This window comes from Hippocampus comes, unplaced genomic scaffold (genome assembly GCF_001891065.2).
Source record: "Hippocampus comes isolate QL1 unplaced genomic scaffold, H_comes_QL1_v1.1 scaffold7, whole genome shotgun sequence".
Taxonomy (NCBI): Eukaryota; Metazoa; Chordata; class Actinopteri; order Syngnathiformes; family Syngnathidae; genus Hippocampus; species Hippocampus comes.
The window spans coordinates 9,512,296-9,537,143 of NW_017842060.1; the positions used below are offsets into that span (position 1 = coordinate 9,512,296).

The window sequence follows — 24,848 nt, forward strand, 5'->3', positions numbered from 1 at the left end:
CTCTCGTGTCTGCAATGTGTTTTCAAGTGTACATAGCAGCTTTTCTTGATCATCATGGATGAAATATACCGCGCTTGGATTAGTCCCCCACCCCCTCTCCAACTCAGCCAAAACTCATACTTTTTATTATATTGACATTCTTTTCTGTAGTATTTCCCATCCGCTATGTACTGTACCCAAGCCTGTTCATAAAACTGCAGTGCACTTTATTATGAGCCACCGCGTGCTGACAAGTCTTTGGCACAGCGCTATTCCTCACTTTGTTCTGTGCAATCAAAATGCTTTAAAGCTGAAGTGCAAGGGTCTTACCCTCTCAAGTGAATGTAATCTTTGGCCTATAATTTCGAGAGAAATATTTGAATGTGCTGACATTCCAGCAGTGACATGGTGTCATTTGATTTAAAACCTGACATAAACACTCGTGTTCTCGAACAGGGGTCGACAACCTTTTACACTCAAAGAGCCATTTCGAGATGGTCACCATGGAAAAGACAGCGCTAGGAGCCGGAAAACAACAATTTTTCACATCATATATATATATACCGTATATTTACACTTGTAAAATAGTGTGTTGCTTATGAACTCTAAATGAATGACTCTTCCGTACATATTCTCTATCTCTGAATGGCTTCCCGTATCTATTTCCCGAGCGGCCTCAAAACTTGCATAGGTAGTTGAATTTGCAGACTTCATCCACTTCTTGAATTGATTTTTCCTCAGATCAGCCTTCCGCATCAGTTCTGAAACAGCTTTGTTCCCCCCCTCCCCCCTCTTCCCCTTCTGGATATTTTTCAGCAAATTCTGTATGTTTATTTTTGGAATTGTCTTTCTACATTTGACCTTTTATTGTTGGCCAATTTTTTTGTCATACTGTACTGGTAATCCGCTCTCGTCAGAAGTAATGCAAATGCAAATGAATCTGCCCAGGCATCATTAAATGTTCCTTTTACTTTTCTTTGGCCGACCTGGGGTTGAAAGTCTCGATAAATGTACAGTGTTTTGTCGGGGCTGTCGGAGAGTGTGACGCCTATTTTGAGCGACGAAAAATTATCCATGCATGCCACCTGTCAAATCTGCCTGCTGACACGTCAAGTGCTCGCAAACGTCTCTGAAAAGGGGTGAATACTGACCACCGAAATTGCACAAGGTCTGAAGAAAGAAGTTGTCGTGCTGGGAGGCAAAATACCAAGGCCAGAGTGTAGCCAAACACTAAACAGTATTTTCACTAGTTCGTACAACTCACTATAGTCGCATTGCTGAATTCCTCCCCTTACTTTTTCATTTTAACAGTACAGTATTCTTCTTGCCAGACTGCCACCTAGTGTACAGTCAGGGAACATAACAGAAGTGATACTGTACACGTTTTGAGACAAATTACAGTGATCCCCCGCTATTTCACGGTTCGTTTATTGCGGCTTCAGTGCATTGCGGATTTTTTCAAACACTAAAAAAAAAAAAATTAAGTCCGCAAAAAGTCCGCAAACGGTCCGGGAGAAGCAGCGAAAGTCAGCAAAACAACAGCGAGTCACATAGAGCAACATATACAGTACTACATGTATATGTTTACTGTATTTTGTTATTCATACACTAACCTAACTTATACATGTTTAAATCTATTAGTATACAGCATTAAGTAATGTGAATTATGACAGAATTTACTTCTACATGCATGTATACCATTACATTTGGCCTTATAAATAATTTTTAGACTCATACACATGGACATGTACCTATACGGGGGGTCGCTACTTCGCGGATTTTCGTTTATCGCGGGTGGTTTTGGTCCCAATTAATCGCGATAAATGAGGGATTTCTGTACATACACTTCAACTGGACACTTATAATTTATTTTCCCAAGCCACACAGAGCCGCAACATAAGGATGAAAGAGCCGCATTACTAGAATTACTTTTTTCCCGCTACGTCACTGAGCAATGTTAATTTTTTGCATTTTTTGTTTTTGTTTTTGTTTTTGTACGTGTGTATAAAAGGCTTACCAATGAATCACAATGGAAAGGAATTCCATCCCATCTGGATGCACTAGATTTTATAGTTGTTTTGACCAATTGGTCTAAAAAACACTGTTTGTGTTTTGATTTACTTTGTTATTTATTTACCAAATAATTAATTCAGGACATTTAGTCAAATTCCCATTCCTAATTGTTGAAATACAAACAGTATTAATATATCTTTGTCTTATGCAGTAGAAGTGTGCATCCCTGTCTTAATATGTTTCTTCTTTTTATTTTGTAGAGGCTGGCTTTAACATATAAGATAACAATGTGAGCATATTTTACGTAAATGGGAATTGAAATTTCCTCAGCAATATGAATGCTAAGAAGATTGTTGTCAAGCTGAACTTGCTTTCGTCCTTGATTTCATCTTTGTTTCGCTTGCAGTGAAAAAAAAATCCAATCATATAACGAATAAATGTAGGAAAAAGTAATCACCCATCTTGCATGACTGGCTTTTTTTGATTGAGTTCTGCACTGCAGGTTGAAACCTTAACAACAGCATACAGCGGGAACATGATACAGTATATCACCTTGACCAAAAGTGTCAAAAATATGTTTTTCACTACGGTTCTACAATAATAACTCTGATTTAATGAATTAAAGATCAGGACAGATGTGCTGATGAGCTCCATTAATCCCAAAAAATAAAAGTACAATATTCATTTTACATGAATTTTCTTGTTTCCCCACTTAAGTGTCATATCCACAGAGAGAGAGAAAGAGAGAGAGAGAGAGAGAGAGAGAGAGAGAGAGAAAACGCTAATCATAGTACTGGAAAATAGGGATTCTACTTTTGACATTGACTGTCTGAGTGTCTTAGATAAAATAGTACTTGCACTTTACATTTCATGAATATCTCCTTTTTTCTCTTTAGTTATATGGGTACAAAATAATTCAAGGTCATTTTTAAAAAGATACTGTCCCCATAGTTCTGCGGTAATGGTATTGACACAAAAGGCTGAAATCCTGTGTTTTCTTTTTTCATCCATATTTCAAAAATATTTCCATCAAAGTAAGGAGGTGTTTATGCTGCCACGGGGAGTAAGGGGGCCGTTGAATATTCAGATCACAATAAACCACTTTGTAGAACTCGCCGACGGTAATTTATTGATGATAACGTGGCTATTTGAAATGCTGTTTGTGGTGTTGCATTAGCCAGAGCTCTGAAGCCAAAAACAAAGCTGCAGATGGTATTTCCTCAGCCTACGAACAGGTCCTCATTGGCCACTGCTTTCATTCTTCTATATGTGGCTGAAATTGATGCTCACTAAAGGGTCAACGTGCAGTCAAACCACCTAGTCCAAATCGTCTGGACGCTTTTCCACAGAGCTAAAAACAGAACTCCCTGAGGCACTCCAAACATAACAAGACCTTGGAGAACTGCAAACGAGTATAAAAGTGATGAAAAAGACCTGCGCACAGCTGGTAGCGGCGTTGATTCGCAAATGATTATGTTCAAACACGACCAACTGTCTGATTTTTGAACACGCCGGCTGTGCTCCTTCATATTAGTTAGCTATTATTTTGGCCGCTTTTGTCGACATGATAGCCCGCAGTTACAAAATGATACTTTGGATCCATTCAGTGAATTCAGATGAACACACGCAGTAAAAATAAGCCAGATGCTCACTTGGTGATTTTGGAGGAAAAAGCTCTCACATTGTCAAGGTAATTTTGGACAAGTTCACCTGAAGTGAAACGAAGTGCTCTTTCTGCACACTCCGACAATAGCGGTCCTTTTAAGTGGGTGGCAGACAGCAGTCACCTTGAGATGGAGTCGGTAGATATGGACAGATAAGATAAAAAAGATATGGTGGGGAGAGATAAGTCTTTTACAGACAGCAAAAGGATCTAATTAGTACCTTGATTTTTTTTTTTTTGCCATTTGGCTGAGTCAGCTTCGTGCTGGCACCATTTTGTGTTGAGTCAGCAAAAGTATTACTTGCAAATATACATTGATGCCACATCTCGTGGAGAGCTATTCGTTTAACAAATATTGAATTTCATTTATTGCCTGCCAGGAATGTTTTTGTTTTGTGGCCATTACATTAAATCAGCAAGGCATTAAATTAAGAAATGCATTGACATTACAGTATATTTTCCAGGCTATAAACTGCTATTCTTTTCCACTTTTTGAACCCTGCGGCTTTTAATGTGACACGATTTATTGATAAATGTTTACTGAAGAGGTTCAAGCCGCCTTTAGATTTATCCATGCTCTCCTTACATGTGGCCAATGAAATGACTGAACACGTCGCGGTGGACCAATAAAACTCTGCGGGTAAGCCCTCCTGTTGAATTTTCATCAGCCATTTGTGGTTGGCGTGTGCATGGGTGAGGGAGAGAGAAATGCGGAAGCTGCCTAGGAGCAAATTTAAAGAGTATATAGTATAAATTAGAGCAAAAAGAAGCATTTCAAGTTGAGTTTAATGATGATAGGGAGCGAGTGCCATAAATACAGCCATCTCTGCAGAGTGACACCCTCCCACTCCGTCTCTCTGTTGTTTGTTTGGTGACTGACTCCGACCATCGTCGGCAACGGGGACAGTAAGTCCAGCCATGGAGCGACATTCCCTCATGGACTTATAAGTCCGTGCAGCCCCTGTGATTCCCCAACACGTAACAAATTTTAAGGTAACCAAAAGTTTAAAAAAAAAACAAAACAAAACTAAGAATCTGTGTGACCTCTTGCTTTGCAAATGTCCCCTGTTACAAATGCGGTGTTGATCCGAAGAGGCCGATTTAAGTACAAATGAGTTTTTATGGCTAAATTTAGCTGCTGCAGCTTTTAATCAGCAGCGTTTTGTAGTCCGGAAATTACGATAGTACCAGAACAGCGCAAACCGAAGCCTGGCGTGCTGCTTTGATTCTCTCTTATTTGAATAAGCTAATCTGCTCCATGACTGCCCCATCAGACAGTCTTTTTCTTTTTATGTTAACCAACTGACTCCTGAAACGCCCTTTTGCCAAACTTACATTGACAGCCTTTGAAGACACGGGATTTTACTGTTCTTTATTTTGTCATTCGAAACTATCGCACCAGCAGACACCTCGCTGAATGGAAATGTGTGATTAAAGAAGCTCCAGGCAGCTCTGGCACCCGTGCATTGTAAATTACTCCTCTTCTTTCAAGTCGAACACCTGGCTCCTTTGCCATTGTTATACAGTTATTTTCTCAGTTGCCATGATAACAGCCAATCAGCTCCTCGCCTGCCCCTGTTTTACCTTGATCGTGTTGTGAGACAGCACTCCCCCTCCTATATCAACCAAGGAGCTACTTACCTAACCTTTATGTATTGTTCTTTCAGTCAGTTAGTAAATATAGGAGCAGAAGGAATCAAGGTCAAATTTGGGATGTCCTTTGGCACCGACACTCTGAATTGCCTCCTCATTATGACTTAACAGCGGGGCAATATGAGTAGAATTTTTTTCTGCCCATATAATTGGTAGTTCGATTGGGCAAAGAGGCAAGGGACAGATTGCATGATCTAAAATACTATCAACACCAAAAACTAAGCAAAGCGGCATTGAGTTTGCGAGATAAACGGATTAGCTTTAGTTCGCAGCTTTTCCTTCTCATCAGCAGCACATATTTGATTGCTTGGTGAAGTTCATGGCCTGAGGATGTTGCGATATTTCTGTTTGGCTGTGTGTCCGCTGCATGTGCCACATACATGGATCTGCTCCGTGATTGAAAAGTGTCAATTGGTGACTTTGTGATGAAGTGCTGACTCTAAAAGGGAAAATCCCATCTGTGTTGTCTTTGTGGAGGACTTTTAATTTGCACTTGCTTTTTTCAGTCTGTGCTCAACATGCAGCCCACTCGTTATCGTGATAAATTAAAAATCTATACTTGCTACTGCCTCAGCAGTATATCACTGGTGTCAGGGCAAAACCTCCGACGACCGAATTTAGTCAAGATCTTATTTTTGTTCACAAACTGATACTATTTGTCCCCATGTGGGTCTGTTATTTTTGTGGCGTATTAATCAAACTAAAGTGTTGAAAATGCTCCCTTTGAAAAAGCGGTGTCAATCAGATTTGTGGCCAGATACTTTTCAGTAGGGCGGCCAAGTTGAGAAAACATCTCAGTGACGGGTGGCCATGCATGTATGTGTGTGTACTTGCTTGTGTATTTGTTTATCACACTACCCACCAGTGAGGGTTACATGAAATAAAATTCACAAATATCCTGAACTATGCCCATCACACTCAATCAAGCAGGAACAACTCCATGTAAAGCATAACATTTTGCTGCTCTTAATTTACTAGATAATGCCATTTTCTCTGCCGTTGCTTTGCTTTTGTTTACTATCTAATACTCTTGTTTGATGCCATGCACTTATTTAGTCGCTATCAGCCAATCAGAGTGATCCATAGTCGCCAAAGTCTGATGCTACTGCGATCGATGACTCATTCATTTCAATCATGTCTAAAAAGGATCCGCCCCTGATGTTAATGAATCAATAAATCTCCTGTTTTTTTGTTATTGTTGTTGTTTTGGCGTCCTGAAAAGTGATGTTTTTTTGAGATGCAAGGATTCTGCCTAATGGCAGCATTATACAGTAGAGTGAGCACTGGCTCACTTGCATGAGACAAGGCCACGTCTTAAAAACATAATTTCAGCAAGGAATAAAAAAAAACCCATAAAAAGATGTGCTCTAAGTCTTCAGGTTCAAGGGAATTTCGACTGCAGTATTTCACAGACGTGTTCAGATAGGCCTACCTGGGAACTGCTTTAAACTGTGACAAAAAATGTCTCCTTAAATGTACAAGATATACCCCTCCCCCACCCGAATCCTTTATTCCATTACCCAAATGCCTTAAATAACATGACATGAGTGACACAAAGTTGAAAACAACATTTTTCGAAGGGATTCATTTCTGGTGGGAGACACTTTGCTCCCTCTGTAGATTTCAGGTGATCGACAGCGAGCACAGTGGAGGTGTGAAATTCTATGAATAAATTCGGCTGCCAATTAGACAACAATGACACAGCAGCTCGATGAAACCTAATTAACTTCACTGTTTATTGAGAGGGATTACCAAATGAAAGCAATTTTCGAGTCTACGATAGTATGAATTTAATTACTTTTGCCTTCTTTCAAAACAAAACAAGCCCTAATATCTTGACCCCATGGATCGGTTTTTACAGGCCAGTAAAGGGGGAGCTATTGAGGAGAAGTGTTTGCCGCAATTTGCTTATGTATCCCGTAAGATATCCTTTGATAAGAAACGAGAGAGAGAGAGAGAGAGAGAGAGAGAGAGAGAGGGAGAGAGAGAGAAAGAAAGCTGCAAGAAAACAAGCCAAACTTGTGGATGAGAGAAGGCTAGCCATGAAAGATGATGTGTAGATTGATTGTTTTGATGGTATAAGGCACAACTGTCAAACTCAAGGCCAGGGGGCCAGATCCGGCGCGCCACATCAATTTACGTGGCCCCCCTGAAAGAAAATCATGAGTGTCAACTTGCATGATCCTTGCTAAAAGAAATTACAGAAAATGTCAAATTATCGTGTAATAAATGACGTTGAGATTTTGCAATAATTTTGTTACCTTTACAAGTAATAATGCAATTAAACAATTTTGTAGTTTCACCCTCATAACAGCCCTCCGAGGGAAGACGTAACTCAAATCGGCCCGTGACAAAGATGAGTTTGACACCCCTGGCATAAGGTAAAAGCGAACTGCAGTCTGTGAAATTGAATCAGGAATCAGAATTGATTACTGGTTCTGTCTTGAAGCGATGTAAGGAAAATGGAGGGAACCAATAGAGAGTCTGCTTATTCAAGGTCAATCTGGCCTTTAATCTGACAGTTAAGCAATTGGCTACAAAAAAAGTCACGTACGGAACCATTGGAGAGAAAAAAAAAAAAAAGTTCGATCGTGAGTGTGCAAGACTCATACTTGAAAACAAACAATCAATGGATTGCTCATTGTGCCAAAATTTTAATTACAGACATTTCGTCAAATGATCATGAAAATAGTAAAAGAACCACAACTCTTGATTGGGAGCATGTCCAATCGTTAGAGAAAGTCAACAAGCTCATGTTATGTTCTCCATGTTTTTACCTGATGACCCGATTAGCGCTTATATATATATATATATATATATATATATATATATATATAAAGCTTTCTGTGGTTTTCCAAGCATTCAGTTACTTTCCAGGTGTAATGACGAAACCAACCATCTGTTGTGCCAATTAATACGCTCTGTTTCAACAGCAGAAAGTAAAGAACAAATTGGATTTCGTTCTATACTTGGCAGGGTTCCTGCTTCCAATTATGCTTGTTTTACACGCAACAACGGGGAATTAGTACACTTTATGGATTAAAAAAAAAATAATAACAAATAACTAAAAAGTAAAAACTTAATCACAGCTTTTTTCATTTACAGTAGATTATAAAGAGGGCGAGCTACAGATTTAATGAGTACATTTTCAATAGATTTAACAATGTGATGCGTTGCCAAGCAAAACACTGTTATCAAACACCACAATGGATATCACAACAGGACAATCACTCATTTGGGCTGCAATAAATCAAAGTAGAAGCTTTTTAATCCCTTTTTGGTGGCTCAGGTATTAATGATGCAGAGGCAAAAATCCAGCGGGTTTGGTGTGTCTCAATTAAACGAAACCTTTTTGTGCTTTGCTGGTCTGACGAGACAAGTCATATTTCATGCTATCATTTAGCGGGAAGGAATTTCACTTCAGGCATGTTGACGTTTTCTCTTCTTTTTGCCCTTGCAACATTGCTCGCTTCTGTGGCCTTGGCGTTTGTCACATGTGACTGCTTCATTTTTTATTATTATTTTTTTAATCTTTCCCTAATCTGCTTAATGCAGGATTTCTGGCAAGGGAAATGCTGAAAATATTTGGCCCGCAGACAGATTGCAGAGTGGCCTTGACGCTCTGAAACATCAACCATACAAAGGTGCACATCAAAACAATTTTTTGAACATATTTCTGTATTTTTCACAAAATAGAGTGATCCGACTGTCCTTTCTTCCAAAGTTTAAAGCCCCCCCAAACACTATAATTTGCAAATAGTTGCAAAAATCGAAAGTTTAACTGCACAGATTCATCTAACAAATATTTTTTCTCCAATTCGTCCTTTTTTTTTCTCTTCATGAGAGTAAAATGTAAACATTTTTCATTTGTTTTGTTTCTTTGCCATGCCCTTCTCAGCGGTTACCTTGAAGAACAAGTTGAGGTCAAGATTCTGTCCTTGCTCATACATATGCAAGTCCAGATCGAGGCGACTCTTCTCAGACAATTTGACTTTTGTGATATTTGTACCAGTGATGCAGTTATTCCATTAGCATTTTGGGCAAACATTATGACTCACCGATGTGGTCTCAGAATGAAAACATCGGCCTCCACACATATGAAAGCATTAGAGGCACAACCTGAAGTCAGTCATTGATAGCCTCAGGCATCTCATTGAAAAAGAAAAAAAAACAACTTTCCTTCTCTTTTGGTGCTTAAGGTAAATAAATGCAAATTGGGGAACTTCATGAACCAATTTAGGAGGAATACACTTCCAATTAGCTTGCATTTCTCTCAAAATTAATTAATAAATATACTCAATTATAGTGTAGATATAAATCTTCATCATCCGAAGTGAAACATTACGAGTGGAACACAATTTATTGAGCCAAGCCGCTTGATTTCATGACAGGCTATTTAATCCAAAATTATTAAGGGTGGTTATTAACCTTTTGCACCTCCGTCAGTTATTAACGTTTTTATTTCGCTGAATTTAGGCGAGTAAAATGAAGCAGCAAGATTGACTTTGTCCGTGGGCAAATCTATACTGGCAAGAAAGTTGAATGAGCTCAGGTGTTGAAGAATCGATTGGTTCTTTGTTGACAAATACATTCTCTGGACAAGTTGAACTATTACACTTATTAGGCTTAGTTGAGTTTATTCCTACCTTATGTTAATTTTGTTGCACCTTTTATGATGCTTGGTTACATATATAGCTTCCATGAAGTTCTGCTCATTATTTCCATGAAGTTCTGCTGATTATTATGAAAATCTGTTGTCACATCACATTTCATCAAAATTAAGAACGGCTCCCTCACAGACATACTTTGAGAAGATTTAGGAAGCAGGTCTAAGTTGTGGTACAGTTGGTGCACGGCGAATTTGGCGAATTTGCTCGAGGCGCGGGCAGACAGATTCTGAGCTCTGCACATACAGCATGTGCAGTGGATGTCAGTGTATTTCCGTCATAAATATTACAATAGCATGCTTCGAAGCCTCTGAATCATTGTACAAAATCACAGCCATCTGCACAATTAGACCACAATTTTGCCCTAAACTTGCACGAGGCCCTTGTAACTCTGCTTACTTCACACTTCATTTCCATTGTTCTGGAATAGGTGTCATGCACAAAAACAAACAAAAAAAAAAAGCTCTGAAACTTGCTGAGGTGTGAGGTCTCATGAGATACGCTGACACATAGCTGTTGTTTTGAATGCTTAAAGGCTGTATGATTTCAGAATTATAGTCTCCACAAAATCTAGATTCGAGTCTAACTCGCATCACCTCAAGGACAATGAACTTTGAAAGTTGTGCTGTACTTTGATATTCTTTGTTAGCACACGACCGGACACAATTTTCAATGTGCACGCTTTTTGTTTTTTTTTTTTTTTTTTTGCAATGTTCCATCATCTGAAACAGATTGTCCTTGCCCCTTATCAGTGTTCACACCGGCAAGTAGTTATTTCTCACTTGTGGTACTTTCATGTTTGACACCTTCCTTGAATCATTTTCCTTTCATCTGTATTATGCGTGTAGGCCTATTTGGTGTAACTACCACACACTTTTTACTTTGCCCAAGTTCCACAACAGCTTTTCACAATTTTCGGTTTATTTCTTCATCCCACCCATATGTCATCGATCTCTTAACAGCACACCTAATTAAACTTTTTTTTCTTATCTTTCACTCCCGTTAAGCTTGTGCTTCATTATTTCCTTTCACTTTTCTGTGCATGCATCCTCCCTCTGTGGCTGCTTCACTGCATAACCAGAATTATATCCTGGTTTGGGGAAGGTCATGTTTTTGTCGCTTTGGCGGTAAAACCGAGTACAGACTAATTATGAAGTGCTGGATGCCTTAGCACAGAGTGCGAGGGTTCCAGAATTCACGGGGTTATGAACAAATTGGTTCCGGTGGGAGATGGAGGACAGGAAGCAGCCTTTGATAAATGAACCAATGAAAGAACAGAAATGGAGACTATTACACAGGATGCGTGACTGACTGGAATCAGTTACTCTTAATCAAGTTTTATGCAAAACCATATGACTTGTGGAGGAAATGTCATAAACAGAAGCAGCTTGGAATACCTCTAAGAAAAGTAAAGTGTTTGTAAAGTCACTCTCTTTTGATTGAAGTCCAAATTGGGATTTAAGTTGCGGAGGCCTGAAATCTTATTGGAGTCCCTTCCAATTTTGGATTAGGAGAATCTGAGAACGCTAAAATCCAAGCCTCATCTGTTAATTGTAATACATATTTGGAAAAAAACAAAACAAAACTTTTTAATTATTATTAATGATTATTTTATTTTGGTGGGGGCGGCATGGTGATTGATTGGGTAGCACATCTGCCTGGCAGTGCAGAGGTGCAGGGTTTGATTCTGGCTCTTGCCTTCCTGTGTGAAGTTTGCATGTTCTCCTGTGCCTGCATGGGTTTTCTCCAGGTACTCTGGTTTCCTCCCACATTGCAAAATCATGCATGGCAGGGTAATGGAATACTCTAAATTGTCCCTAGATGTGATTGGGAGCGCAAATGGTTGTTTGTCTATGTGTGCCCTGTGATTGGCTAGCAACGAGTTCAGGGTGTACTCCGCCTACTGCCCAAAGACAGCTGGGAGAGGCTCCAGCACGCCCGTGATCCTCGTGAGGATAAGCCGATTAGAAAATGAATGGATATTTTTTTTATTTTCTATTGTGCTGGAAGTACAAGAGTCACCAACCTTTTTTAAAGTGAGAGCTACTTCTTGGATACTGAGTAATGGAAAGCGGTGCCCCTTTAATACACATCTATGTGAAGACATTAAAGATGGTTTACAAAGGTCGGAAACAGATAAACAACACCGCTACAACACGCTTCGGAAATCACAATGCCACATCATTGGTGAGTTCTTTTTAAAACAGGATCGCTGACTACTCATGCTGTCCTTGTTATTATATATCAGAATGTAGAGACTCAAAATTGGGTACAAGAGCATACCACAAAAGGAAAAGACTATTTGCATAAAATCAGAGTCAAGTGGAGCCTTGTCGAATATCATCCATTTCATGAGGTCATTCTCCTTTTTGTTCAACTTTAGAGTCAAGTTCCCCCTAAGAATGTAATGTAAGTAAAGCAAAAATGCTCATACAATATTCCAATCTTTGGAATATTGCGATCCTTTGTGTTTGTTGACTGACTGTGTTAGGCTCAGACCAAACCGAATCATGTTTTTGCAATCCATAAATGCAGGCTCAAAGTTTGATCAAAAATATTATAGAAAATCGCACCGGCACAGTATAAACTGAAATTGCTGTTCACAAGGAGCCAGGAAAAATAATGCACGAAACGAAAACTCACTTGGAAAGGCACGGTTCAATAGAATACAGAGAATACACTTGCGAAATATCAAAAGTCCAATAACACAAAAACATTGATCGAGAGCAATAATAGAATCACAAAAATACTCACAACGATCTATGAACAAAACGAGAGCGACTGTGAATAGTATTGAAAGGTCTCGAAAAATCACACTTGAAGCACAAAAGCGAGCAACGTCAATAAGCCAACAATAACCAGGTAGCTTGGCAGTCCTTAAGTACATGGCAAGGCTTGATTGGAAATGCAGCACAGATGCGCCTGCTGGAAGGAAACCCCCCTTCACTCCAGCTGGAGTTGAAACACAATCAAGAGAGACAGAACATGACAGCCTGTCGACTAGGCCAAATTGAACCGAGCAACCTGCGATGGCATCATAAATAAAAGTCATCTAAAGAGACGCTATGTAGCAAGGTTTACTGGTTTGTGAAATATGCTCTGGTCTTGCGTTCGATGCCCAGTTTTTATGTGACTTTGGAGGCGTCGTTTCACATCAACTAGTAAAGCTAACTGGAAAGATTGCCTTTGGAAGTGACTGACATCGGATATTTGCGAGCATATATGGACCGTGAAGTCGATGTCATTTGATATCATTTCCAATCCGTAAGTGAAACCTTGTACCCTGTGGATAAGACCATTTTCGGGCTTTTGCTTGAATCGTTTAGTAAGGCTTTTCTGGTAATTTCCCACTTGTCTGTGTTTGTTAACTCTTCTGTTTTGAAGTTTTAAAAAAAGAGCAATGCTTGCAGGGAACATTTGCAATGACTGCTAATGATTTCATGGGTGTAATTGGTAAAAATTCTGAACTTGATGAGCTATTTAAGTGCTATTGCCCAGAAAAACTCCATTGTCATCTGATAACAATATTTTGGTCAATGTGAGATTTCATGCCCGCTTTTAGACTGCTCTGAAGTCAGAACGATCCTATTTTCCCAATGCCGTACGTTGATCTCAAAATGTTGCATTTAAAAATAAGATGGGGATGAACCCCTTCAGGGACAGCGGTTACTACAGTGGACAGCTTATCAGGTTATCTGTTTACATGTTATCATTATTTGTGCATGAAAGGTTTAAGATTGTATTTGCTTTGTCCGTGAAGAGAAAGTTTACTGTGGGGGTCGCCAACCTTTGTACTGGTTGTGTGAAGGGCTACCAAATTGATACCCATCTGAAATAACATACTGGGTTTGTTCAAATGACCTTGAATAATACAGTCATACCTCCGTTTTCGACCATAATCCTTTCCAGAAGGCTGTTCGAAAACCGAAACCACGCTCTTTTGTTTAAAAAAATCTTTATTGAACACGTCTGCTCACAATGGAACGCTACCCGAGGAAGTGTCACTTCCTCGTGTAAGGAAGGCAAGAGGAGTCAAGTGGCGCATTCAAGTGCGCTCAGTTTGGTCGAGAACCGATTTTCGGTCGTAATCCGAGGCATAAAAAAACTCGAAATTTTTGGACGAAAACCGATTTGGTCGAGAACGGAGACGTTCGAAAACCGAGGTTTGACTGTATTAGGATGTTATTTGTAATACTTGATGATTTCCATTTTCAGACTCCGATCATGTTAAAGATGTCTCACAGTACTACCGGTGTTTGCATTTTTAAGTCAGAATTTCTATGAGCAAATCACAATCTCCTAGCAGACTACTAATGTGGCCCTCACTGGCTCCTGGTTTACGATAAATGTCGCCACTCCTCACAACTGTCAATCTTTTTCATGGCTGTGGTATTATTTTTTAAGGAAACTATTAAATGCAAAAAGGTCATAGCATTTTATCTTGCACACAATTTCTGCAATATCCAGTGTAACAAATACATACAAATACGTATATTTCGTTTCGATTGTTCGTCTAACTTTGTTCACGGCATCGCTATTTGGCGACTGCATCTCCATTCGGATGCAAAGAATTTTCTATGCGTAAGAACTCTGACTCTTGTGTGGCATTTCATTGCACTTTTCCGATCGTCAAGGGCCTGGAATATCTACTCCTCATTTTAAATGTTTTCAACGCAGCATTATTCCTTCATCCGACATCATTCGCAATACGAAACTTCCTGCTCGCAGCGGTGACTTATTTGTGGAAACCCACTAGGGTTTACGGCTACGCAAATTCAGCAGATCTTTACACTTTCTCCGCATTGCACCTGATCAGGAGGGGGGGAGGGAGGGAGGCGGGGGGCAAAATCCCCTCACATGCACATTTCCAATCTCCTAATCCTCCTGCTGCTCCCTGCTTTCATCTGTGCTTTTACCCTTGCTCTCCCCGGCAGGATGAGGTGCCATTCGGAGCACAATCAAGCAAAGGATGCGAATACAAAGCAGAGCTGAATCACATGCACGCAAACATACACAAACAATCACCGAAAGGTTTAGCGGCGATGAGCCGGTCGAGTGCTGCACTTGTGACATTTATACGCTTCTGCACACAAAGTGATGTGCGCTGCCTCTAATCTCAGTGAGGCATGATGAGAGCTTCAAGTGTAGAGTCCTTTTCAACACTGGCTTCTGCAAACTTTTTTTTTTTTTCTTACAATTTTTGACGCAGGGCTTTAATTTGAGTGTAAACTTGTCCATTACTTGCATGAGTGCACAAATAATCTTTGTGAATGTGTGTATGAAGACTTGGCAGGTAATTTACGAGACTTTCTTCACATTTGCTGTTGTTGCTTAATGTTGGAGTGTTGCGTTTTACATTGTCCAGATCGGATGCAAAGACAACAAGCATAGCTTGTGCAGCGACTGCCTCACCTGCAATTTAATACAGTAGACACCACAGCAACCGAGCGGCCCCGTGTGATCTTGCAGTCTACTTTGAGGTACAAGCGCTGTTACACAGCCAACACTGAACTGTAGAACCAAGGCAAGAAATATGTCATGAAAAATTAATAGCTCGCTGATAGAAAACCTGAACATATTTTTTTGACTGCTGGCGGCCTGGTGGTCCAGTGGTTAGCACGTTGACCTTACAGTGCAGGGTTCGATTCCAGCTCTGGCCTCCCTGTGTGGATTTTGCATGTTCTCCCCCGGGCCTCCGTGGGTTTTCTCCGGGTACTCTGGTTTCCTCCCACATTCCAAAAACATGCATGGCAGGCTGATTGAACACTCGAAATTGTCCCTACGTGTGAGTGCGGATGGTTGTTCGTCTCTGTGTGCCCTGAGATTGGCTGGCAACCGGTTCAGGGTGCTTCCTCCGCCTCCTGCCCGAAGACAGCTGACATAGGCTCCAGCACCCCCCGCGGCCCTTGTGAGGATAAAGCGGATCAGAAAATGGATGAATGGATGGATTGGACTGCATATGATTTAGTCTGAAAAGGTGGAAAACGTACCAGCATGACATGACAACAGCCAAACAATCCAGTCATCTTTTTTTTGTTAATTGAATGTAAATGTACAGTGGACACTCAGAGGTACCCAGCCAGCTAACCACCAACTAAATTCTGAATACTTCTTATCCAAAAGACATACTGAAAATTGAATGAAGCCTTTGGCAGAGTTAAATCTTTGCAGACCTATAAAATGGTCACATTCAAAATAGTTTCCATGTACCGGCACGCTGAATAAAACGGTGTGTTGAATTTACTCAGTTTCATTTATCAAGTAGTTGTACAAAATACAAGCATCTGGATCCAAATACATTTTTTTAAGTAAAGGAGTAGTCTACTGGTAAAATATATCTGGATCCAGTTGATCTTACCTCATGAACTTGACGAAGTGAAATTGAGTAAATTCCGGTCTATATTCAGTGCGACGCCTACCGGTATATTATTTTCTCGTAGCCATCAGATGTTTCTAGTTTTCTTCCTGAGTTTAAAATTTCACGCAAAAGCTTTACATCACTTCACTCAGGGCTTGCACTTACTGTGGTGACCCAACAGAACATATCAGGCCGTGTTGTGCAGTTTGGCGTTAATGCCTATTGATTTGAAGCTCCATACATCTCGGATGTTACGATAGCTTGCATTTGGCTGGAATTGCCGCTGGTTCCATAAACTAGCCGGACAGCCGTAATAAAACTGACTTGAATTTTAGCGAACATTAAGTGGATATTTTTGTACTTTGTGTTTATAACAGCGGAATTGGCCTCAAACATCATCAGTCATGCAACAATAAATTCAGTCAAGTTAAAAAAAAAGCCCGCAGTTATTCTTGAACAAGCTTGTCATGACCTTGCAAATGTACATCTGCTCTCAAGTATCTCACGCAGGTGCGGCGGTGACTAAGAGGGTCGCTGCAACCTCCCCTCGTATTTGTTTATCTGGGTGACTCATAAACATAATTAAGCTTTGCTGGGCATAGAAAAGTGCCATCAACTCACACAGCTGTTGACACAATCTTTCATGGCTCATCAAAAATCAATATCAATTTGATCAAATGCATCGCTTACAAGCTACGCTCCTCTCCCAAGTGAAAATAAGCACTCTGACCACAAGATTAAGGCGCACTTACCAGATCTAAGTGATCATAGATAATAAATGCGGATAAGCCACTCACAACCAAATGTATTTTTTAAAATAACTATCCCTACAATGCCATCTTAACAACAATGAAGTCATTGTACAACATTTGTGAACTAAACATTTGATCATGGGTCTAATCCTAAAATCGTTCATCACTGCACATCGTTGGTTTTGCTTTTACTAGCGCAACATTGGATGTAAATCCTTTCAAAGCTCTCTTCGGGAAATAAACTTTGATCCATTTTAACATAGCTGCAGGGATCTTTGCAAGTTTAAAAATCTTTTAGTTTTATTTTTCTCATGCCGCTACGCATTAAGTCGTCTGATGCGCCTCACATTTTAAAAAAGTGTTGCATTACAGAGAGCAAAAAGTAGGAAATCAGAGGTGAAGGAGGTTCAGATGATTACCACATATGAATGTTGTTCAAATCCCCTGAGTGCAAGCAGCAATTTGTTTTTTTTTTTCATACTTAACGCCCTCGCTCTCCTTTTTAACTTTTATAAGTTACGAGAAAAGCTCCAGTTCCTTGGACTTTTATCTGACCTATATTGTGTTTTGTTGGAGGACTTGTTAAGAGTCTGACTGACGTCGCCTCCTAAGGGGACAGCTCATGTACATACACACTCTTATACAACTCACTCATGCGCTCAGTGAAACTGCTCAGGGCCATTGTTGGCTTTGACTGATGTGTCGGCCATGTTGCGTTGACACCTCCCCGACACGATCTTTTTTTTTGGACGTGCTTCACTGTTTGTCAACCACTTTGAGCACGAGGCCACATTTGAAGACATAGGTGTCTGTGCGCATATGCTTTCAGTACGGTTGGCCGGCATTCCGTACTACGCTTTCTTTGTTTCACTTCTGAATCGCTGTTTGCACATCTAATCCAAGCCAAGCTGTTTTTTCGGGCCCTTTGTGTTTGTGAGCGAGTGCGTGTGCTCTGTGCACAGTGTGCCTCTGCGGTGTCACTATGTCAGGGTTGTTTGCTGTAGTTCTCAGACTAGATCAGGGGAAAGGCAATGTTGGTGTAGCCCAATCCGTGGACGTTGATTAAATGCAAATGCACTGTCGTGCCGGGACAGCAACTGGGAATAGAAGACTGCCAGAGAGAGGCGGGGGTGACAAAGAGGAGTTGCAAATCCCGCCTACTCGGCGCTGGAAATGTTTTTCAAATGATTCAGTCAATCTTGAGGTATGATTATTTTTGTATGTAAAGTGTCATTTTACATAAAGCAGAACTGTACTGTATATTTATTATAATCGGTCTGTATGAGAAGCATTTCAAATGTTTTGGCCTGTGTATATCAACCACCACCATTAATCAAAATGGGATTTGTATTTTATTTTTTTTGTTGAGAAAATTACAATGACGACATTGATACACGAATGTCCAGCAAAAGCGTTATCATCATGAAGGCAGAATTTTTCGATTGACGCTTTGTTAGGTCTCCTTGTGCAGGTGTACCTAAAATTGTGACCGCTGTAGGTCATTTCTGTTGTTTGCTGTTGTTCTCAGACTAGATCAAGAGAAAGGTAAATGTTACTGTGGCCCCCGTGTACATGTTTTAAATGCAAATGCAGCGTGATGACAAGGACGGGGAATAGAGGACAGGCAAAGCAGAGAAGGGCAGGGACCGGTGGAGGCGACAAAGAGGGAATAAAAATGTTGGTGTGGAGGAAGTAAGTTGAACATACAGAATGAGAGATGATGCACCGATGGGGGAGTTTGGTCAGAGATGATGAGACAAGAGGTCATAAAAGAAGAGAAAAGTGGGTATTTTTGAGAGAAGGGACAGGTGGAAAATGGATACTGAAAGAGAGTAATGGAAGAGCCCACTGTGAGGGACTTAAGTGGAGGACTGAGCTGTAACTGAAGCATCATCGATTACTTGGCGGTGTCACCGGGTGTGAACATTAGTGAGTGCTTTTGAGTGTGTGATATTGCGCCTTGTCGAGCATACAAGCTTGTGTATGTGCTTGGTAGTTCACCAATTAGGTATGGAACAAAAGTTAATGAGTCTAATATGTGCTTGTCTGCACCAAAAATAATATACATGTCTGTGTAACTTCTGCATACCTGTAATTGTACCCTAAAACAATAGTGCCAGTGTTATAGCGATCGTGTGCTTGTTTTTAATAAAGAGAACCGCATCTCTGTTGTTTCTGTGATGACCTTGTATCACCTACTTTAATTCTCCATTATATTAGAAGACCAGCCAGGACATTTCCCATGTTGTTTACACAGAAGTGGTGCTAAGGAGACGCAAAAACAACAACAACAACAACAAAAAACATGGTATTTTCTCTTCTCATCTTCTGTATATTGGACCAACTGGGGCTACTTAATTAAAAAAAAAGTTTTCTGTGCTACATATGTTTCTACTTGACATTGAGCATTCATCCAATGTTTACAAAAGCAAATATCTCTCAGCGCTGGGAATCAGCGGAGCCACAGTTACAATTTTTATTGAAATGCCAAAAGCAGAGAGACTTTTTGGAGACGCTCCATAAACAGCAGATGGAAAGCTAACTTTTTCATCAAATGTGTTCTTTCAGTTTTTTTTTTTTAAACATAACCATGAAATGAGGGGAGGAATTTGGTGAACTGGATTCTTAAAATCTGCAACTGATGACTCTGTCAATCCAAAAAATAGACGATATAATGAATCGAATATACATATAAATGTATTTTATCACTTGAGCATCTTCCCACACAATCCAATAAGGGCCTAAGGTGATGCATGTGTGTGTTTGCGCCACAATGGCACACAGCTATACCAAATGGCACCGTGTTACTCCTCCTACACTCTGATATTGCCCACCCACACAATCAGTGATGTTATTGTCAGCCATCCCCGAAGTGAAGCAATGACTCCTAACTGGCTTGCTTTTGTCAGCTTTTCCTGAGGAAAAAAAAAAAAAAAAGCCCTGTTTCTTAGCTGATGAACGACCCACGCATCGCTGACACTTTTAGCTGGGTGGCCATCCATTTTTCAGTGACTGTAAAAGTCTCCATATTACCCTACTCTTTTGTACATTTGTATACTGTATGTGTGAGTAATGAAAGAGATCTATCATTGCTCGCAATGTATGAGCTCATGTAAGGGCCAGTGAGGCACTCAACGTCCAGCCCACACACAACGTACTCTAACACAGCGGTCCCCAACCTTTTTTGCCACTCAGACCGGCTTAATGTCAGACAATATTTTCAGGAAACGGCCTTTAAGGCTGGATAAATGCAACAAAATCATATGATATGACCTGCATGACAACTGAGGTATTTTCTAAATATAATAATTAACACGAATGATGACAAGAGGAACGTCCTATCTGGCTGCAACACTCTGTGGTCGCTATGGTAATGTTTACTTATTTTGCTAGCTCCTGGGCTTCGTTTTAGCGGTAACTTATCACGTGAGCGAGAAGCACGCCTTCACCAGCGTCAAGAGTGACATACTGTAGACCAGGGGTGTCAAACTCATTTTTGTCGCGGGCCACATTGGAGTCACAGTTTCCCTCGGAGGGCCATTATGACTGTGAAACTGTATAAATGTTTAATCACCTCCTCGTATTATCAATATTCTTAACTTTTTAAAGCTGCCGAGTTAATATGCAAACTATTTAAAAAGAAGCAAATAGCTTTATTTATGAGTACATTTTGAGGGAGGATTGATCAGGGTGCACATCGGAAGAAAATATGTTTGTATTTGTAAATGCTGTGCCCCGAAATTTGGTGACATTCATTAAATTTTTTTTTTGCCCCCAAAATGTGGAACCATTTTTTTTTAATTAGACAGCTATATTAATTATACGAGTGTGTTGTATTGCCTTGTTAACACAGCAGTTTGTTAAATGTTGTCTGTTGCTTAAGATGAAACTATCACTTGTCATCACTTCGACAATTTGCTGTACAAGATTACAATATTACATCCTTTGAGATGTGAAAACATGCCAAAATTAGAATCTTTGAAACTGTCCCTTATGTAAATGCACCAAATCAACACAATGAAAACATTTTAAATATTAAAATTAAAATACTGAGTCAAGCGGCCAAATGATTCCTTATATGGCGATCTGTGAAATGAAATGGTGCATAAGCGTTATTAAGCAGCAATCAAAATAAATGTTTCTGAAAAGTAGGCTAATCTAAAATATGTTGTAGTTAAAAAAAAAAAAGCTTCACATCATTTCAACATATACATTATGGGACTCTTACAATGTCAGGCATCAGATGATCGATATCAATCAGGATATTGATTTGATTGAAGTGTTGTCAGTGAAGTCAAATGTGGCCATGTCTGCAGTCTGCTTATGTGTGGCCTTCAATTAAACAAAACAATGAATTGCCTACTGCCTTGCAGTGCTTTGCCATATTGCCTTAATCTCTATTCTCACCGTCCCGGTACCCTATTTCCCAGGTTGCTGCAAATTTCCTTCACAGAATCTGAACTCTTGATAGAAGACGAAGTATTTAATTCTCTGTGATGGTTTACGGTCTGTGCTTTCATAACAGCCCATTTCCAGTGAGAGCACTGCAGTCGGGAGTGGAGGGTCTATTTTAAGTGAAAGGAGATAGCTATATGGCGCTGTGGCTATATTTAATAAAGCTTCCCCAACACAGCGCCAATCTCCCTTCCTGGGTCTATTTTCTGGTTTGACTGGCTATGAATGCTTCCGTTTAATGCAAAGTAATGGCCAGAAGATGCCATTTGGTTGCTGTGCCTCTTTAAAATTCGGTCAGTAAGTGCAAGAAACAATTCGAGGAGCAGGGCAGGATAGAAGGTCATACTAGGACCTAGCGGGTTGCATTGCACCACTTGCAGCTTAGCCATTCAGCTTCCCAAGTCATTTTGAAAAATTGGCTTTTTCAAAGTCTGTGGGAAAAGTTTGGTGAAGGCCCTTTTTATGTTGTGCGTAAAGGAAGGTCCATGAAGGCATGCTTGGATGAGTTTGTTGTGCAAGAACTTGGGAGACCTCAACACCATCACCAACATCTTGTCAATGAACTTTCAATCACAAATCTCACAGAAATGGTGGAAAATATGTTCCTAAATTATAAGTAAATAAATTACTCATGTTGACGTCAATCAGAATATTTCTCATCTTCTACCTTAATATCCATCGCTAATATTTCTTTCACAGTTAGAGATTGATAATGCCGCTCTATGTGATCTAAAAATGTTAACTTAAAGGGGGAGTCAAGTCAAAAATATTCCCTGAAATATAATGTCCGGCCTCACTAGTCCGATCACGGTATTCTGATTAATATTGAGTTTGTGGAATAAAAATTAAGCAGTAAAAGGCACCCGTTTTTATCCATCTCACGGGACGGCCATTTGCTGTGAAATGAAAATGACATCACCGTTACTCGGGTAACAACCAATCATGGCTCAGCTTATAAATGTCACGTCCGACCTCAGAAAACTTGCTGTCGACTTCAAATGACGTCACATTTTACTCTATGAACAAATCCGACAGCACCATTCCATCCCAAGGCTTCATATAGCCATCGAATCACATTGACTTGAAAGACTTCAATATCAGCCATATGACTCCGTTCAAAATATTTCCGGAGCGCCGACATCTCCATATATGGTTCGTCTGCGGACCAGAGCAGCATGGGTGTGACTCCGACTGTGTGCCGCATCGCTTTGCCTACCTACAGTACAACTTGTGCGCCACTCCACAACATGAAATATCCATAAGTCAGGTCGGGCTGTGCAGATGCCGCTGTACCCGCTGAGCCCCTTAACAGGGCGGGTGGAGTGTGTGTTTGTGATTTGTAGATGGAGAAGAGAGCGAGTTTAGGGGAAGGTACATCTGTCATCTTGTACCCCTGCCGAGTGGAGTGAGGCATTGACATTTTTTTTTTTTTTTTTGTGGAGGGGGCTGGGGGGGGGATGTGTCAGAGAATAAATGTGTGGGTGTGTGGGTGGGGGTGGTGTGTGTGTGTGTGTGTGTGTGTGTGTGTGTGTGTGTGTGTGCGGTGCTAATCAGCTATCAGAGCGGCAGCACAGGAACCAGAGTGAGCCAAACAAAGTTGGACAGAAGGAGAGGTGGCAAGTACAAGGGGTGCATCTGTCAACCTATCGGTTTCCTGCATGCGTGGGTGTTTGTGTGCGGCACCGGAGCCCGCGTTACACTGCAAATGAAGGAAAATGGTGGAAAGGGCAACTGAGGATTACAAAGACACGAAGAGGTGGTTGGAGAATTGATAGTCACTTTCGTTCAACTGCAGAGGATGGAGGGTGGCAGCATGGGAGGTCAGAGGGGAACACAGCAGGTAGAGTGTACATCTGTCACCTTCTGCTCCTCCAGGCTAGCAATACTCCAGAGGAACAGAAGGGGAGCGAGAGGGACCGGAGGGTTTAGGAGCGGGGAGGGTGGGGTTGGATCAGCGGAAGAACATCGCTCAAAGGCCTTATGATTCCCACTATTTCCAAGCTGCATCGTCATATTGTTTCGATTGGTAAAAGCCTCAAAATACCGACAAGCAAACCTCTTCCTTTACCATGGCTTTTTTTTTTTTAATCCTCCAGCAAATGAGGTGGCAGATGTTTGAGGTTGCTGCAGTCAAATGGTTATGCACGGATTTTATAAATATCACAGCGCTGTCAAATTAGCCATGACTGTTGATCAAATGTCTCCAGATTAAAACGAGTTGTACTTCTTCCTACTCCTTTTTGAATATGGACAATCTTAATTTTAGTTGATTATATGAGTTTAATTTTGTCTATTTAGTTGTTTTTTTTTCCTCATATCATTCTCACGTGTTTGAATCATTCGCTCATTTATGGAAACATAAATAAAAGCCGTCACCATTATTTCTCAAGTATGGTTAAAGTTCCTGAGCTTGTGTAGGAATCACACATCAATTGCTGGTGAATGGATTATTGGTCGGACACTTGGTAGTGACTCGTCTCTCTTCAACAAACTAAAGGTTTAAATCGTGATCAATTTTTTTAATGATCAACATCACAAGCTCCGTGAAGGTAGCCAGGGTTAAAAACTACAGCATCAACTACTGAAAGACATCAAAGCATTTGTGCAAATTGACTTTTGCATTTGAACATGTTGGTTTTCAATGATTTATTACAAAATACATTTCAGTTAAAGGTCATAACAATTACACCATTGGCAGTTTGTTGGCTGTCATCGTCATCCAATTGTGGTCACGCATTTATTTTTTTCTGCCAACAACAACAACGCTGGTTTTGAATAATAGAAAAATTGTCGGAAAGTCAAACACAATATTTTGCTGTCCTGTCACAACTCTCATGCAAACACCATAGATTTGAAATTGTGATCTTTTGACCCTGAGGCAAATAGGCAAAGCAATACTTCTCCACGCATCTCCTCTTTTTGACATTTTCTAAGCAAATTGATTTTTTTATGTTTGTGGTAGAAAGTCATTCTGAAAGGCTTACCAGTGCTCTATTGTTCACAATTCTTGAACTGTCGCGAAACATGAACTGCTTATATTGCTGTATTATGCCATATTCCAATTTATTCTGTGGGATAGACAGCACCAAGGGACTGAGGTTCACATATAATATAAATTACCGTACAACAGTTGATGTTATTTTCGTCAGACTGCGACTTGATATGACTGACTGATCTTGTTCAAATCTTCAGTAAGAACCAAGTAGAATGTGTATAATAAAGGCCCAAGTTGTTTTGGGAGAGGATTGGAACTCTAAAAATTGGTGCAAGCTTATTTTTTTCCCCTACCTAACTAATTATCCATCCAT

At 40.3% G+C, this 24,848-nt stretch overlaps 1 long non-coding RNA gene across 1 annotated transcript; it reads right to left on the minus strand.

Annotated features, from left to right (window-relative positions):
- Positions 1–1,370: 1,370 nt before the first annotated feature.
- On the minus strand, positions 1,371–19,459 carry LOC109511086 (uncharacterized). Its single transcript, XR_002167238.1, has 3 exons — positions 19,440–19,459; positions 14,284–14,285; positions 1,371–1,444 (listed from the first exon to the last, which is right to left on the minus strand). It is a non-coding gene; the product is annotated as an uncharacterized LOC109511086 (long non-coding RNA).
- Between the last annotated feature and the right edge of the window lie 5,389 nt (positions 19,460–24,848).